At 41.3% G+C, this 18,810-nt stretch overlaps 1 protein-coding gene and 1 long non-coding RNA gene across 2 annotated transcripts in view; one reads left to right on the top strand and one right to left on the bottom strand.

The window, feature by feature from the left end:
• LOC5576541 (rho guanine nucleotide exchange factor 10) overlaps window positions 1–17,707 on the bottom strand; it is a 426,336-nt gene extending 408,629 nt beyond the window's left edge. Inside the window, exon 1 of the mRNA XM_021839087.1 lies at window positions 16,144–17,707. The gene's annotated coding sequence lies outside the window, so the exon portion shown is untranslated. The remainder of the gene's footprint in view (window positions 1–16,143) is intronic.
• Window positions 3,534–3,714, top strand: LOC110674781. Its single transcript, XR_002499190.1, has 2 exons — window positions 3,534–3,589; window positions 3,650–3,714. It is a non-coding gene; the product is annotated as an uncharacterized LOC110674781 (long non-coding RNA).
• Window positions 17,708–18,810: the final 1,103 nt, after the last annotated feature.

Raw genomic sequence — 18,810 nt, 5'->3', positions numbered from 1 at the left:
TGTTGTTATTGTTGACTCTGCCTTTTCTCCGCATGTCAGAATCTTGTCCGTGGCTTGCTTTGACCGCGCAGCGAACCATCGGCCTAACCTAACCTAACCTCTCGCTCTCTGCTTTTCGCTCGACGAAACCAGTTCTGGAATTCCACACTGATAAAAATCCACACGCTCGATCTGTGTGTTTAAAATTATGGATCGATTCATGAACGTCCATATCGATTTGCTATGATTTTCTTGCAAACTTCGTGTGTGTTACATATTAAATTCCTTTGTTTTGCTTCATGGATTGATTCATCAACCGACAACAGGGATTCCATATTTTTTCCACATAAGTTCCCGAAGCTTTCTCTTCAGATTCGTATGTGTCAACCTATGGACGCATAGATCATCACTCCAACACGGATTCAGTGTGTTTTGCTTATGGTTATCTTGTGTCATAATCATCATGTTCAAGTTGGTCGATTCATTGATATGCGCAATGAGATTGTTATGATGAAATCCATGAGCTATGCTATCGATTTCCATGTTCAAAGCTTCTAAATTGTTTGTGATCAACCCATGGGATGCATAGTGAACTGAATTGCGGTTGGACCTCGTGTCGAACGACAGTCATCATCATGCTTCCAAAGAGAAGAAGCAAATTTTGAAGCTGAAAGTGTTAGATGAAAATTTGTGAATTCGATTTTTCTTTTATTAGTGAAGTTGACCGATATACGAGAATTCTAACTTTCTATAAGAAAACATTGATTATAATGTATAGTTTAGTAGAAAAATCGGATTCCACTAACAGATTTTCCTGGCTTTCAGTTTCGAAAAAATGGAATATGCTTATCCCTGGCTTCTCAAATTATGGATTTGCGGCGCCCCGCTTGTTGCTGGCTCACGGGTTTTAAAAAAACTCAAGAGAGCTTGCGACAAGCAGAGGAGCCTCGGATCCATACTTTGGGGAGCAAAAGTTCTTCTACCAAATTTCTTCTTTCAGTCCCATGACATTTATGTTCTATCACACATGACTATCTAAAGCTACTACATTTCGAATTCAATTAGCAAATCAGTTGGTTTTCATGATTTAATATTAGGAAATTCATGTTTGTTTCGCATGACAACCTAATGTTGATACACATGTTATTATACCGTGAAATCGATGATGAAATCCATATGGCTACTACACTCAAATCATGTGGTTTTCCTCTTTGCGCAAATCTATAAGTAAAACACACGACCTTGACGTGTAGATTTTTCTCAGTGCACACACAATTACATACAGTATTGGACAAAATATTTGCAACTTTTTCGATGTCCCATACAAAACGGTCAATTTATTGATATTTTAGATCTCAGTAGTTTAATGAATATTAATTTGAATTTCAACATATATTTTTTTTTTATTTTCCATTCACGAATAAAGAAAAAAATTTGAACAAAAATCTGGGCAGTTCAACTCTAAATATGAAAGGCACACACGCTACACAGAAAGCGTCCTTAGCAAACTTGTTCATTTTGTATAAATGTAAAACTTTGCTGAAGCAACCTTCCTTTTTTTGTTTTATTAAAATTAAATTATTAAAATTTGCCAAAAACATCACTTCATCCAAACTGTTATTGTTTTTGAACTACAGTCAACTATCTACAACTCGATATTAAAGGGACCATCGAGTTTAGAAGTATCGAGTTGAAAACCATAACTTAATATGATTCCGTAAGGCGGCATCCACAAATTACGTAACGCTCAAAGGGGGGGGAGGGGGTAGGCTCAAGCGTTACGACTCATACAAAAATTTTAAAATTTCCATACAAAAAGCGTTACGGAGGGGGGGAGGGGGTCGAAAATTTCCAATTTTAGCGTTACGTAATAAATGGATGCCGCCTAACTCGATATCGAGACACGAGATATCGAGTTGGTTCTTCGAAAGTTTTCTTCAAATCGGCCCACAAATAACTCGGATCCTACCATTCCAAATTGACCAGTTTGTATAAAAAAATCGAAAAGTTGCAACCGTATTGTCCAATACTGTACAGCCTACTGCGCGAGAGCACGCTGAAAAGAGCTTTCAATTTGTAAACTCCTTTCAATTCTAGCCTATTAAAATTAATTTTATGCTATTATCTAATAAAAGCCATGCCCGGCCGACATAAGTCCGGGAAGCGAGATCCGGGGCCAAGCCGAGCGAAGCCGTTCCATATTTTCCCCGATTGCGAGTTGAGTTGCGTTTTGGGTTGGGATTATGGTCTACGGCGACGACGACTGTGGCGAATTGAGCTCAAGTCGTACAGGAGGAAAAAAACGAGAATTTCAATCAAAAAGAGTTAGAACATCCATCATCCAGCGTTTGTGCCATTTCTTGGCGGTTGAAGCGCAATCAAGCACGCCCGGAGAAGAATTATGATTGTTGGGGTTTACCCATGGTTTGATTGGAGTGAAAATGCGGTTTTGATCGTTGGGCTTTGGCACCGTGAGTTTTGTGTGAAGTTAAATGCCCAAATCGAAATAGGATACGTACTGATGGTGCTGCGCTTCTCTAGACGAGATTTTATGTGTACAATATCGAGTTATAGAAAGATAAGTTAAGTAACCTGTTCCGCTCAAGAAAAGTAAACATTTCAGCGGAAGAAATAGTCAGCTAACAGTGAGCTCCTTTTGAAATTACATTTCTTTTCAACTGCGTACTATGACCAAAGATAAATATTAATAACTAGTGGTCTCGGCAAACCTCGTCTTGCCATCAAGTAGGCTGTTGCAAAACGTTTTGTAATCCCCCATACAAAATGACACCTGAGTCTTCTCCCGTTTTCCCGATTACTCCGGAGACTTTCCCAAACTTTTTCCTTGCACGAACACGTCGCATCCTTTGTCGAGTGCAACAGTGAAAAACTCTCCTCAACCCGTTAATCCGTTCTCAAGTTATTTCGTGACATACAAACACCACTCCATTTTTATTTATATAGAAGATAGATAAATCTTCGAGCTGTTTAGTGGAATACCGAAATTAGTACTATACCATTAACATTCGCAGTTTCAATTTCAATTTGTATACTGCTTCGCGACTAAAAATGGGTAAACCAACGTGCGAAGTTCGATTTTTGACCAACTTCGCCGCGTCGCGAGTCGCTTCGCTATAGAGCGCATCTATGCCCTCCGCCGTGTGCATTATGCGCACTATTGAGAATCGAGCTGCGACGCGGCGAAGTTGGTCAAAAATCGAACTTCGCACGTTGGTTCACCCATTTTTAGTCGCGAAGCAGTATACATTTGACACGTAGTCGTTGTGTACATGTAAACTTCAAAAACTTACAACAGTAAAATTCCTTACACGCTAAGATCAGTTTACCCATAAATAGGTAGTTGATTCACCCATTTATGAGTTTTTCTTATAAAACTTATAATATGGGTAAAATCTACCAATAAAAATTGGTAAAGTTCACCCATAATATAAGTGAAGTTGTTTTACCCAAATATGGGTAAAATAAGTACCCATATTTGGATGAAAAATAAAACATCAACAATTATAAACGAGTAACAGCAAAGAGGTGGTTATAATCTTTAGGCAGTTTTTTTAAGGAAAAAAAAACAACTAAAATTGATAATATTAAGGTATTTATTTATATTGTTTTAACAAAAACATACTAACACTTGAAATATTGTCTGTTTCAGCGGTGTTATTTGAAGAATCCAACATTTCACCAGCAAACTTTGGCGTACTTAACTTTTTCGGCATCGAAAGTCTTCAACCTGAAAATTCCAACCTGTGGTTAAACTGATGTTCCTGGATGGATCAAGGTCGGTCACTCTACGGATACGGTGGGAATACGCCCCTTGGGGCCCGCTAGATGGAATGAGGCGATAGTTGGATGTTCCCTAATTCGGATAAATTCCAACTTAAGAGCAAGCGTTTGTCAATGTCTTTATGTTTAACTGTCCTTATAATTTTGAATAAAATGAGTACAGCATGTATTTATAATATTGTAACTAGTTTGTTCAATATCTTTATTATAGAAAATCAGCAAATAAATGAGAAATAAAGTACTCATATTTGGGTATTTTTGCCATAATTTCGCTCAAAATCAAATACCCATTTATGGGTTTAAAGAGTTTACTTATTTATGGGTAAAACCCACTTTACCCATAAAATGAGTGTGTGCACTTTTTGACGATTATGGGTAAACTTTACCCATATTTGGGTAGACTGATTTTAGCGTGTAGGCTGGTGTTGCCTAGCACTTGACAATTTGAAATGTGTAACAAATTTCTAGAGATCGTTTCGTTTGTCCTATAAAGTTTTTGGAATGGGGACATGAAATTTAATATACTCCTGCCATATTCAGTTTATTAATTTTATCCTCCGTTGATCCCAATCTAGACTTTAGCTGACAACTCCTACTGCTGAACACCAAATCTACTCCATACTTTCGAAATTTCGTATTCAAATGCTTTGTGATCTTGTTATCAAAATCTACCGGTTCTCCTTTTAAATCCTCTTTCTCAGCAGTAAATCTTATCATTACTTACATTACTTTTGCTGGCTCTACGTCCTTCAAGACATGACCTGCGCCACAATGTTACGCCAACTAACTCGGTCCATGGCTGCTAACCTCCAATTCCTCGATCGCCCCACACTTCCAAGATCCTGCTCCACTTGGTCAAACCACCTAGCTCGTTGCGCTCCCCTGCGTCTTGTACCGGCCGGATTTGAGGTGAACACCATTTTTGCGGGATTGTTGTCCGGCATTCTCACAGCGTGTCCCGCCCATCGTACCCTTCCGGCTTTGGTGACCTTCTGGATACTGGGTTCACCGTAGAGTTGCGCAAGCTCGTGGTTCATTCTTCTCCTCCATACGCCGTTCTCACATACTCCGCCGAAGATCGTCCTAAGCACACGCCGTTCAAAAACTCCTAGCGCTTGCAGGTCCTCTTCGAGCATTGTCCACGTCTCATGCCCGTAGAGAACTACCGGTCTTATCAGCGTCTTGTACATGGTACACTTAGTACGGAAGTGAAGTTTACCAGACCGGAAGGTCTTGTGGAGTCCATAGTAAGCACGACTTCCGGGAATGATACGTCTTCGAATTTCTCTGCTGCAGTTGTTATCCGACGTTATCAATGATCCGAGGTAGAAAAATTCGTCCACCACCTCGAACTCATCCCCGTCGATCATCACGCATCTGCCAATGCAAGCTCTATCGCGCTCGCTACCTCCAGCCAGCAGATATTTCGTCTTCGACGTATTTACCTTCAATCCAACCCGATCTGCTTCACGTTTCAGCCTGGTATACTGTTCAGAAACCACCTGGAACGTTCTTCCGATAATGCCCACGTCGTCAGCAAAGCAGATGAACTGGCTGGATTTATTGAAGATCGTGCCCGCATGTTGAAGCCCGCCCGTTTCTTAACACCTTCTAGCGCAATATTGAACAGGAGGCAGGAAAGACCATCGCCTTGTCGAAGTCCTTTGCGTGTTTCAAACGGGTCCAATAATGCACCCGATATCTTCACACAGCACTGTACACTATCCATCGTTGCTTTGATCAGTCTAGTCAGTTTCCCGGGAAAACCATTCTCCTCTATAATCTTCCATAGCTCTTCGCGGTCGATGGTATCATAGGCCGCTTTGAAATCGATGAATAGGTGGTGCGTAGGGACTTGATATTCGCGACACTTTTGGAGGATCTGCCGCAATATAAAGATTTGGTCTGTCGTCGATCGCATGTCTACAAAACCGGCTTGATAACTTCCCACAAATCTGCTTGCCAGTGGCGATAGACGGCGGAAGATGATCTGAGAAAGCACTTTATAGGCTGCGTTAAGAAATTGGGTATTATTCCCTCCTTCCACTCCTCCGGTAGCTGTTCTGTATCCCAGATCCTGGCTATCAATCGGTGCAGACAAGTGGCCAACCTGTCCATCCATTCTAATAAGTTCCGCTCCAATACCATCCTTTCCAGCTGCTTTGTTGTTCTTGAGCTGTTTGATAGCATCCTTAACATCACCTATTGTGGGAGTTGGCACGTCTCCTTCATCCGCCGTACTGATGAAGCCATTCCTCCTGCTGTCCTGATCTTCCTCCTCTGCGCCGTTTAGGTGTTCATCGTAGTGCTGCTTTCACCTTTCGATCACCTCACAGGTTCGTCCGTCAAGATACCTCAATCCTTATCCCGGCACAAAGCCTTTACGGGATGCATTGAGTTTCTTGTAGAACTTACACGTGTCTTGAGAACGATACAGCTGCTCCATCTCTTCGCACTCCAACTCTTCCAGGCGGCGCTTTTTATCCCGGAATAGATGGGTTTGCTGTCTTCGCTTCTGTTTGTATCGTTCCACGTTTTGACGGGTGCCTTGCTGCAGCATCATCGCCCACGCTGCATTCTTCTCGTCCAAAACCGTCCGACACTCCTCGTCGAACCAACCGTTCCGTCGATTTCCTTCCACGAACCCAATGGCACCTTCCGCTGCGTTGTTAATGGCTGCTTTGAGACTACTCCAGCAGTCCTCAAGAGGGGCTTCGGTGAGCTCGCCCTCTTCCGGCAACGCTGCCTCAAGGCTTTGCGCGTAATCAGTGGCGACTTCGGGTAGCTTGAGTCGTTCCAGGTTGTACCGTGGCGGGCGTTGGTACCGAATGTTGTTCACAACGGAGAGTCGTTGGCACACTTCAACCGTCACTAGGTAGTGGTCCGAATCGATGTTTGTGTCGCGATAGGCTCTGACGTCGATAATGTCCGAGAAGTGTCTTCCATCAATCAAAACGTGGTCGATTTGCGATTCAGTCTGTTGGGGTGATCTCCAGGTGCACCGATACGGGAGGCTGTGCTGGAAGTAGGTACTACGTATGGCCATGTTTTTGGAGGCGGCGAAATCAATCAGTCTAAGGCCGTTTTCGTTCGTAAGCTGGTGAGCGCTGAACTTCCCTATAATCGGTCTGAATTCCTCCTCCTGGCCAACCTGAGCGTTGAGATCTCCGATAACGATTTTGACATCATGGCTTGGGCAGCCGTCGAAAGCGTCCTTATCGTCATCGTCAATTGCTAGGTGAGGACTGTGCACGTTGATTATGCTGATATTGAAGAAACGGCCTTTGATCCTCAACTTGCACATTCTGTTGTCGATTGGCCACCACCCAATCACGCGCCTCTGCATTTCGCCCATCACGATAAAAGCTGTGCCCAGCTCATGTCTATTGCCGCAGCTCTGGTAGATGGTATAACCATCCCTATACGTATGTACCGTCGACCCTTTCCAGCAAACCTCCTGCAGCGCTACGATGTCGAACTTGCGGACCCTCAATAATTCGGAAAGAATGCGGGTACTTCCCAAGAAATTGAGAGACTTACAGTTCCATGATCCGAGTTTCCAATCGTTAGTCCGTTTTCGATGCCTGGGTCTATGCCGATTGTTCCGGTGCGAATTTACATTGTATGCTTCCTGTACTGATGATTTTTACGGCTGGCTTGTAAGGCCTGCATCAACCCCCTGTCTCGCCGGAGGATCATCGTGCACAGCACTGTTTAGAGTCCCACGCTGGCACTAGGACGCTGATCAGCCGCTCCTAACATGGAGAACAGACGCTGTTTTGAGCTGCCCTTGACATGGAGAACAGACGCTCTGATAAGCTACACCCTCAGAAGAGAGGAGCCCCTTTTCCCTGTCAGCATACGACCAAGGTCCCACCAGGGTTGGTTACCCGATCTTTCCTACGGTTACTCGTACCCCAGGCGGCACCACGGGGAGGTAGGGATAAGAGTTACTGGACAAGAGGCTAGGGACCACAAATGGGGTCTATTTTATACCTGCAGGTACGTGAAGTACTAATGGTACGCATTGTCCAGGCATTTACCCATTTACAAATCTTATCATACTTTTTCTATATTTGTCGCTTGCTCTCTATTACTGTTTGTATTGTATTATTTATATCCATTAAGCCTAGCCGTCTCAAAGATGTAATCCAGTTCTTTCGATTTATCTGTTTCAAAGAGTTGGCATTCTATGAACCACATGGCAAAGGCCCCCATTTTGTGTTGTCAAGTGTGGTTGGAAGTACTTGGAATAACTCGCATAGTATTAGTCGGTTTCCGGTAAATTTCTAATTCAAAGTGAGACGATTCCCTCATTCACAAGAAGTCCAAAAATGGTAGTTTATTATCCTTTTCCTCCATATGAGACATTAGCGGAAGTTTATTGTAATGATTTGGCAACAGACCGGGCAGACGGAAAAATCAAAATTACATCTCGAAACGAACAAGTTAGAATCGCATATCTCAATTTGATATTGAAAAGATATTCGAAAATTTTATAAATCTCAGCGCGATAGCTCAACATATGAAAATATGTAAACAAGAGCAAAATTAGTTCTTTAACATGTAACAAAACACATTCAACAGCAAAATGGCAGGACTAATCAGTGTGACGTCATGACAACCTCTAGGAGCAAAAAGTAGTCTCAGAAAACGAAGAACATGATGCTCTTGCTTACTCGTCGATAGGTTAGCATCTCTGTGTATAGATCTGCAGGTCAAGGGTGCGACCATAATTGCTGGCTTTTTGATTATTTTCATTCTCTGCCATCTGTCAGATCACATTATGATATTGATTTGTTGGTCAATCAATAAACTTGACAGATATTGTTTTGATCTTATAATATCTCAACAAGATATTGTTCAACACTTCTCCATATGAATTTTTTATATTAATTTAGATCTTTTTTCTCATATCGCCAACAAACCAGTAGTTGATTGTGATCGTCAGTTACTTTAGAACAACAAATTATGATCTTGGTCAGCTTTTTCCACCAGCTCGGGTGAGTTTGACATGACTTCCTAATTGTTGAAAATGTATTTTGTTACGTATCTATTACATTTCGCACAAAATTAGCAGCAGAAAAAAACAACTTAATATCGCATAAGCAATAATTCAAAAAGGCAAAAGTTTCATGTTTTCTTTATGCAAAACAAACTTTACCGAAATAATTTCAGGGGGATTACATTACTCTACAAGAAAAAGTTCAGAACAAACATAACGCATAGGCTAGGAGAAGTGGATGAACAAAGATGAATCTTTCATTCAAATACTTGTCAAATTTCATACAAAAAAATACTTTTTGCGATTCCGTTGCAAATAAATCAACTTTTCATTGATAAAATGCACAACATAATGGCCTACTTTTCCTACAAAAAAAAACAATGATGAAAAGTGCTACTTTTCAGTACTGTTTGGGAGCCGTCAGCCAAATATCTCAGTGTATTCTGCCATAGCATCTGATTGTATATCTGATGTGCGATTCTGATGCAAGACTGGTGATATTGTTGGCACGATAAAAACTAAGAATCGGTTTCTAGCCGAAGTTGATTTTTTTTTCAGAGTCTATGCGAGATAAATATACAACTCGTGCTGAAAAAAATCATGATTTTGCAATTTGTAAATAACTATTTTGTCAGCGATAAGTTCATCCCTCATTCATGCTAGGTGAACCACTTCCACTAGTCAATGTTTGTTTGGCTCACGTTTTGACAGAAATGTCAGTTTCCACGAATCTCTCTTATTATTCATTAGTAAATTTAATATATTTGTGTATACTGTTCATTGCTTCTAAAATGTGTGGCAAATATTCCTTTTTGATAATGCTAAACACATCCACATACCTCTACCAACGCTTTGGCAACAAATATTTCTATTTCAAACTGCCCTCAAGATTGGCCATAAACAACTTGCTCAAAAACGGAGAAAAAGGATTACCCATAGGTGCACCTTTAGTATGTTTATAAATATTACCACGAAAGCTAAAACAATTCTCTTCATTACATAGTAACCCGACTAATTATATAATACCTAACTTTGTTTTTTTTTTTATTCCAATTTGACCAAAAGGTGTATGGTTTCTTTGACTGGTACACCAGTGTTGTGAAAAACTCAATTTCTAACAACTCACGCTTGAGATGTTTCATGTGTGAGTTGTCAATCATGCAACTCAGCAGTCAAAAAATCATGGATGAGTTGGCTCACCTTTTTAACTCATTGTCTCGTATTTCCACAGTTTACTCATACACGGCAATAATTTCTTGTTAGTCTGCTAAAATTATGTTAATCCTTTCTAACGTAAACAACAACATTCGGGTTTCACGAGTTTTTTTTCCGGGTTTTGCGACTGAATCATTTTTTACGGTTTGAGTTGATCGAGTTGATTTTGCATCAAAATCTCAAACGTGAGATTTGCGAAGTAGATCTCTAATGAGTTTGCTCTCACGGGAGAGCGTATTGATTGAGATTTTGAGTGTGAGTCTATCAACACTGTGGTACACTAGGAAATAATGCTTTAACATCAAATGAAACTATGAAATCATCGTCTTTAAGGTGAAGATGAATCGAAGCTAAACCTCAAATTTTCAAGAGCACAAATCTGGAGAACCAAACATCCGATTACCAGCCGGTAGTGAGCATTCGATTAAGTTTTCAGCTGAAATGAGTATTCAGTTCTCCGGATTCGTGCTCTTGAAAATTAGTAGTTTGGCTTCGATTCATCTTCACCTTAGGCGATGCACACCAGTGCGTTCACAGATGCGTGCATAAAATGAATACGCAAAGTGGTTCTATTTTAGCAATGCTTTCATTTCTGCACCGATCGTTGATATGAAGGTTGGTAGAGTACGACCCTGTTTCCGCACCGGTAGTTGCTATTCTTGCTTTTTGTTTATCATTATTGACAGCTACAGTGTTTGCACGACATAACGTGAAGTCTTTGTTCCACATTGTTTGGAAATTTAGACAAAAAGTAGGGTGCAAAACCACTTGGGCACTTGTAAGATTCACTTTGGCATGGGGGATTTTTCTCGGCCGAATAGTCCGAAACTTTGCAATTAGAAGCACCTCAGTACGATGCATATTTTGACCAAATATAAGCTCTGTAGCTTACAAAAACCCCTCTGTCGAAATGAATCAAAAGTGCCAAGAATAGGATCTGGCTCCCTATCGCTAATGAATTCCTTCGGTTATTTCCACCAGGAATTCCACCGGAATTTTCTTCAGAAATTCATCCGGCGATTTTTTCAAAAAAATCCTCCAGGGATGTCCCAAGAACTCCTCTTAAGGTTTCCCTCCGGGGCCGAGGATTTCCTCCATGGAGTTCCACCAAAAAATCCTCCGGAGATTTGTTTTTCAAGAACACTTCCGGGATTTTTTTTGGAGCTCCACCGGGAAAAATCAGGACGAATTATGGAGAAATCGTCCTGATTTTTTTTTCGAATTATCTTCAGAATTTTCCAGAGTTCCTCAAGTACAGGCAAACCTCCATGAATCGATTACTGAAGTTCCCATCGACTCATAGAACAGAAATGCTTTGGAAAGTTGATTGAGAGGACCATCATAGTAAACATGAAATGGAATTCTTCTGAAGTTGCTTCGAATAATTCACTACATTCCCTCCGGAAGTTTGTCCAGAGTTCCTCAAATTTCCCAAAGGTTTCTCCGGGAATTTCTCTAGACTTCTTCTGGGAATTCCTCTAAAAATTATTCCGGATTTCCATCGGCAATTCTTCTGGATATCATCCAGCAATTCCTCGGAACGTCCTTCGGATTCCACTGGCAATTCTCCTAGATTTCTTCCAAAAATTCATCCAGCGATTCATTTGGATTTCTAGAAAGTTCCTCCGGAGCTTAATCCAGAAGAATTGCTGAAAGAACTCCTAAAGAATTTCTGGAACAACTCAGGAGGAATGAACGGTGAAGCACCGAAGGAATACCCAAAGAACTTTAAAAGAAGGAAATTTCTTGGAGGGAATTCTCGGAAAAGTTCTTCGAAGAAATCCCCGGGGCCATTCCTGAAGAAAATCCTCTTAGAAATTTCATAAAAAAATCTTCGGAAAAAATCTTGTTGCAAATTTCCCAAGAACTACCTAGAGAAAATTTCCAGAAAAATTCTCTGAAAAAAATCCCAGAGCGAATTTCTGAAGAAAATCCCCGGAGAAATTTCCTTATGATTTTTTTGGGTGAAATACCCAGAGGAAATTCTGGACGAAATCCCCTGAGGGATTGCTATTGGAAATCCGCTTGGTAATTCCTAGAGCAAATCGCCAGGGAAGTTTCTGGAGGAAATGCTCAGGGAAATTCCTGGACCAATCTCCGGAGGTGCTTCTGGAGGAAATTCCCGAAGCAATTCCTGGAGGAAAACATAAAAAAAATTCTGGACAAAATCCCCGTAGGAATTGTTATTAGAAGTCCCTTGGGGAATTCGAACATCTCCGAAGGAATTGCTATTTGATATTCTCGGAGAAATTCCTGGAGTAAATCTCCAGAGGAATTCTATAAAACAATCTCCGGAGGAATTTATTAAAAAAATCCTCGGAGAACTTTCTTGATGTAATCCCCGGAGAAATTTCTTGTTCCAAATCCCCGAAGGAATTGCTATTGGAGATCTCCTGAAGAATTTTTGAAGAAAATCCCCGGAGGAGTTCTTGGGGGAATTCTCCGGAAGAAACGCCTGGAGCATATCGTCAAAGAAGTTTGTGGAGAAATTCCTGGACGAAATCCCTGGAGGAATTTCTGGACGAAATTCTCAGAAGAATTCCTGGAGGATATCTCATACCTGGAGAAAATCCCGTGAGGAATCCCCTGTAGAAATTCCTGGCAAAAATTCTCAGAGGAGTTTTTGGGGATATTGGCAGAGTAATCCTTGAAATCTCCTAAGAAAATCTCCAGAAATTCCTGGTTGAAATCATAAGAGAAATTCCTGAAGGAAATCTCCGGAAAAATTCTCTGAAAAAAAATCCTTGACAGATTTTTTGAATAAAATCCTGGACGAAATCCCTGGAGGAATTGCTATAGAAATCCCCTGTTGAATTCCTGGAAAAAATCTCCAAGGAGGTCTAGGAATACCCCCAGAGAGAATCCTTAAAATTCTCGGAGAAATTCCTGGAGTGAATTCCCTGAGCAATTCTTGGGGAAAATCTCCAGAGGAATTCTATGAAAAAATCTCCGAAAGAATTTCTGGAGAAAATTGCCGTAGGAATTCCTGGACGAAATCCCCAGAAGAATTTCTGGAGGAAATTCTCGGAGATTCTTGTGGAAATACCCGGAGAAATTCCTGGTGAAAATCTCAGAAAAAATTTCTAGACTAAATTTCCCGAAAAATTGCTGGACGAAATCCACATAGTAATAGCTATTAAAAATCCCCTGGGAAATTCTTGGAGAAAACTCGCGGAGGGGTTCCTGGGGAAATCTCCGAAAGAATCCTCTCAGATCATCAAAGAAATTTCTTAAGAAAATCCCAAGAGGAATTTCTTGACGAAATCCACGGATAAATTTATGAAGGAAATATATACCCGACGAGACACCTGGAGCGAGTCCCCGGAGAAATTCTTGCAGCAAATCCCCGGATGAATGCCTGAAAGATATCCCCTGAGGAATTCCTGAAGAAAATCCCTGAGTAAATGTTGGGGGATATTCTTGGAGGATTCCTTGAAATCCCCGGAGGGATTCCTGAAGAAAATACCGGAGGAGTTCTTTGGAGAAATCTTCGGGGGAATTCTTGAAAATAATGTCCCGATGTAATTTCTGGGCAGCTCTACCGGTAATTCTTTTCGAGCTACACTGGGAACTCCGAAAATTTCTTTGGGATTTTATTTGGATTTTCGAGATTAATTTAATCGGAGTTTCTCCAGGAATGCTCCAGTAATTCCTAGAAAATCCTCCGAAGCTCCATTAGGAATCCTTCTGGAGTTATTCCGAGAATTCCCCTAGATATCCTCCGGGATTTCTCCGAAACATCCTCAAAAAAAAAACGGAACGAATAAAACGGAACAATAAAAATACCGACGAAACACGAGACTGCACGTCACTTTGTTTTGAAGAATAGCAACGGTTGGATCGGTTCGATAGCGTTGCCAAATATACAAACGCACTTTTAACCGACAGGGTAGGTTGCTGTTTCCCATACGTGTTCAGCAACGACCAGTGCAATGTCGCGTTATGATGGTCGTTAGCAATTTGTGTTTATTCACGCTCCGGTGGGCATCGTCTTGTATCATTAGAGGCCTGAAGTTGGCTTGCGAACTCCTGGATATTATCAACCAGGGCAGGCAATCGTCGGATTCGTTACAGTGCGATGACGAAATAAAAAAAGACATCGTTATCCACTATAATAACTCGGGCAGGTCGTCGTCTCGTCATCGACGAAATAACGCACGACTAACTTCAATCCAAAATCGTCAACGAGTAAATTTTTCTTCACTCCGTTTGCTAGCGCTTACTGTATATTCGCTTGCCGCGCACCAACCAACGAATAGGCCTTTTTATGTGACAGGTCCGTCTATGCATTAGTTTACATCGGTGGAGGACCGGTGCATACACGAGGCTGTCATTTTCATAGAAGAACTGTCAAAAAGCTTCCCAATCAGCTGTTTTGGAACGTCGTGTGAATAGGCCTATACCATCATATAATTGTTTGTATTGGCAAATGAACTTGCTCTCCTCATGATTCTACGCTTTGTTGCGTAAGCGTGTGGAGTTGACGATTCAGAGATCGTTTGTTCGAATGCAATCGTGACGAAGGAATCGTATTTGTTCGTCATGACGCCGAGCCTATGTGATCGGATCTCTGCGGCAAATCGTCATCCGACGCTTGTTGAGTGATGATGACGATGCTTCTTTTAGTTTCGTCGCTGACTTTTTCTATTTGACGTTGACGATTGTCTGCCCTGTTGTCAACTGAACGACTATCAAAAGGTTTGGACATAGTTTGGAACTTCTTAACCAGCCACTTTGCAAGTTTATGTGCAGGAGACTCTTCTGTTGCTATAATTTCTTGCATTGCATTGCAAGGTTTGTGGATTTTTAGTAGAACTCTTTGAGGCGGCTAGTGTTATCTTCAAGGAGTTCCTAACATTCTTTTATAGTCTTATAGTGTGCACCTTTTAGCACATCTCACATTATAGTCGCTGTCACTATCAACGCTTAAAATTTGCTGATTGGTACAGGCCGGCTGCGATACAAGTCGAATCATTCTATATCGCATCAATATTACGCTTTCTACTCCATCACCATTGCATTGATGGCGATAGACTACAGATATCACTGATGGGTTAAGTTTAGCCTTATATTAAGCAAATTGGCAATTTATCAGTATGATATTTTTAACAATGCTGCAGACAGATTGAAACTATATGTTGATCACTGGAAAACATCAATAGCTTGGATGATTACCACGTGATCACTCATTCTGCGGTGATTATGATCTAGAGTGCGATGTCGCATCATTGCTGTTGGTTGTCAAATCAAAGTGATATTGATAGCTAGCAAATGCTATTGACAGTTTTAGTACATCAACCATCAACGATGTGACTGATATTGAGCAACTCTGATTATAGATCAATAAAGGCGCCGTCCAAGTCCTTACCAGTGAGGGTACCACATTTGTTAATGAGGAAACTAACCCGACATATTTCCGTGTGAAGCTACGGCATTTAACAAGTTGATTAACTTCGAGTGAGTATTTTTGTAAAAAAAAATATATCAATGTTAGGTTAGACCGGAATGTAATTGTATGTTGTATGTTTCATGAAATATTTGAATAAACACAGGCCCTGAAGAAGATCCAAACCATAGGGTCGAAACGTCGGCAATGAATTAAAATTATCAACGCTCTTAATTGTGACTGCAAGCCGAAATCCAAAAATAAGTCCTTATAGTTAGTTGGGATGGGGAAGATTTCATTTGTTTAGATAACATCTAAACAGATAATACTGAATCAACAATTTCACGCCAGGCAAGGAACGTTAGTGTCCTGAGCTAAATTTTCGCAGTTTCGAGTGAGATGGATGTGCTCTTTGCTTATAATTCTGAGCAATATTTTCTCCATGATTTTGAGTGAACTTTGTTAGAATCTAATGTCTAGGTTGCTCAGCATGTTAAGAAGGATATGTTGGGCACAAATGGCTCAGAATACTAAAAACGCAGAATACTAAAAGCGTTGAATTCATTTTTTGCAGAGAACTAAACGTTAGGGGATAAAACGAGAATATGTTGTTGAACAAAAATTAAAAAACATCATAATTTTATGGACAATGAAAATCGATTACTTAAGAAGAAAAGAAGATGATAAAACATAACGAACAGAGACAACTCCAAATTAGGAAGAAGCATCCGCACGGCGGCGGCACCGCAAAACTCACCTTTTCTGCCGAAGGCACTCCACCACCAATCAGTCATATTAGGTCTCCTTCTTGAATTGCTTCCCTTTGGGGCCCCTGTCGTTCTCTCTAGCTCAGCAAAAGCCTACTTGATCTCGGATGATGTTGATGATGACGGTCGGACGAACGACGATATTCCTCTTGTTCGCAGCCTGCTTTGCTTCGAGTCTGCCAAGATCTCTTCTTCTAAGCAAGCAGCAGCCAAAGCCTGCTGCGGTTTTCTTATTCTCGATCTTCGTTTTGTTTTCTGGGATTGAGCTTCTGAACCTGAACCCTTTTGCACCACGATTCCAGACACTCGCTTCGGACTCCGACTGGACTCAGATTCTTCTTATTTTCCGATCGCACTCTGCACTAATTTCACAACCCGGGATTGGCGTCCATCATCTTCTTCAGCTCGTCTCCTCACTCTATAGGTAAATCCAGCACCTATGGCAAGTCACCTTTCCCGGAACGTGGGGCTTCTTCTGGGGCAAACTTGCAACAGCTGGCAGCTAGAGGCACTGCCATTGCTATCTGTCCAGTTAGGGCGACGTAACGCGGTCACAAAAACACAACTGTTGCACCATAGGGAAACGACAATTCCACACCGTGGAAAATCTTCCGAAACTTTCTCCCTGAGGGCCACGAATCGAAGTGGACAAACAACCGATCGATGGGCGCTAATCGAGAGTTAAACCATGGGCGCGCATTCAGCGGTCAATTAGCATTCGGTTGCTATATGTTGGACGGACACACGCACTGACCACACAGACAAATGGGCCCTTTAGTGGAGTGGTCTTTTTATGGCCCCCTTTGATGGTGGTGGTAGTTCAATGCATCTCCCGTTTTTTAGTTGTCCGTCACGTTACTTACGCCATACGAATCGTGTTTCGAAACGACATATGGGCGCGTGCTTCATGGTCCGTTTCACGCACAAATACAAAAAAAACGGCGAGGTCACACAAATCACAAATGCAAGTAGGCTGTGAATTTCGTGATCGATAGCCGATTGATCAAAGAAGGTTAGGTCATTTGTTGCCTATGGCAACCCTAGGGGTCCTAACCAAGCTCAAACCACGCTTGGCTCAGCAACCATGGAAACCGTGCACCAGAAAAACATCTGCTGCCCTTTTAGTGAGAGAGACCTCTGTTGTAAGGCGTTGCTGTAACTTGATCCTTTTTCCGAAAGGTCCCGTTTTATTGCAAGCACCATACACACAGCAAAAACGACGCTTGTACTCTTGCACTCACTTCAAAACCGCGCGCCGCGACGACGAAACCGAAAGAAACCGTCGGAGAAAACTTTCTGCGTTGATCCTAAACGGTGAAGCTTCGGAAGGCAACTGACCCGATCCGATCGTGGAAGCGAACCTCTTGACGACGGGAAGGAGATATGCAGCGAACCCATCCCAGCAAGCCAGCCCAGAACTTGCTCCGGTTGCTCGACGAGCCTTCTTTCGGGTCCCAGCGTCGCTTTGCACAGTGGCGCGGCTTCATAAGAAGGTCGGAAAAAATCTCAAGGGTATTCCAACTATCGATGATTGAGAACGACATCAGGGAAATAATTTCGATTTTGTATTTTGTTCAGACGACATTTAAGCAAAAAAAAAAACAATATGAAACAAACAAATAAATAACAGGGACTGCAAGCAAAGATATTTTCCCAACGATTTCTTAGTAAACTTAATTGAAGTGATAACCACAATATAAGGCGACACGGTGATAATTTTTTCTCATCCTCATCGATATATGGAGTGGTACTTGAGGTTTACTTCTTCAAATTAATAATATGATTATGATGACGTCCCGTGCGGCCTTAAGAAGCATAAACATTGATGACCGTACAATTCATAGTTGCTACTCTGTGATTGACTGGAATAATCAAAATTGTACAGGGAATCAACAGATGCAGCTTGGGAGTAGCATACCATCTTCAATGTACAATTTTGATGACTCCAAACACTGGAACGTCAATAACGGCCACGTCCTTACGGTCATCGGGGAAGGGAAGGAATGTTAGTTTGACATCCATTGCTACTAGAGACCGAGATCACCTCTGCATCTCCATGGTTTTCACAGGAAGGAGTTTTGTTAATGGGAAGGATCAAAAGCTACATGATCAGGATTCACCATGGTAAGTGTAGCCTTCAAATTAAAATAATATATCTATCAATGCGTCGACAATAATAATGTCGAACTATTCATAGGATATTTTTTTGCAATTGCGACAAATAAATTAAGGAATATGGACGCCTAGCTCAATTTTTTCCATGAAAATTAAGGCTTATCCTGACTCTTACAGTGACGAATCATCCATAGTTTAAAAAAAAATAAATTAAATATAGCCATGATTCAAATTTGTGTTTTCAAAATCATGAAATGAACTCACCAGTTAGTAACCCACCCTCAACGGAGTCACAAATTGGGCATCAACAAGCAAAAGCTGGGAACCCAAACACAAAGTCGATGATCCAGGAATTTTGTAAAATCCAAGCAACTTGCAAAAATCAGGAATCTTCAAACTTGAATACTATTAGCGCATTTGCTCGATTTTTGAAATCCTCCAAAATTTTCTCTCTGAAACGAGAAAAACTGTCACGCAGAAAAAACGGCTTCTTGCCTACTACAAGGAGTGCTTGCATTGAAGTGATAACCACAATTTTCATA

This window comes from Aedes aegypti, chromosome 1, assembly GCF_002204515.2.
Source record: "Aedes aegypti strain LVP_AGWG chromosome 1, AaegL5.0 Primary Assembly, whole genome shotgun sequence".
NCBI classification, from domain to species: domain Eukaryota; kingdom Metazoa; phylum Arthropoda; class Insecta; order Diptera; family Culicidae; genus Aedes; species Aedes aegypti.
This window is presented reverse-complemented; position numbering and strand designations above follow the sequence as displayed.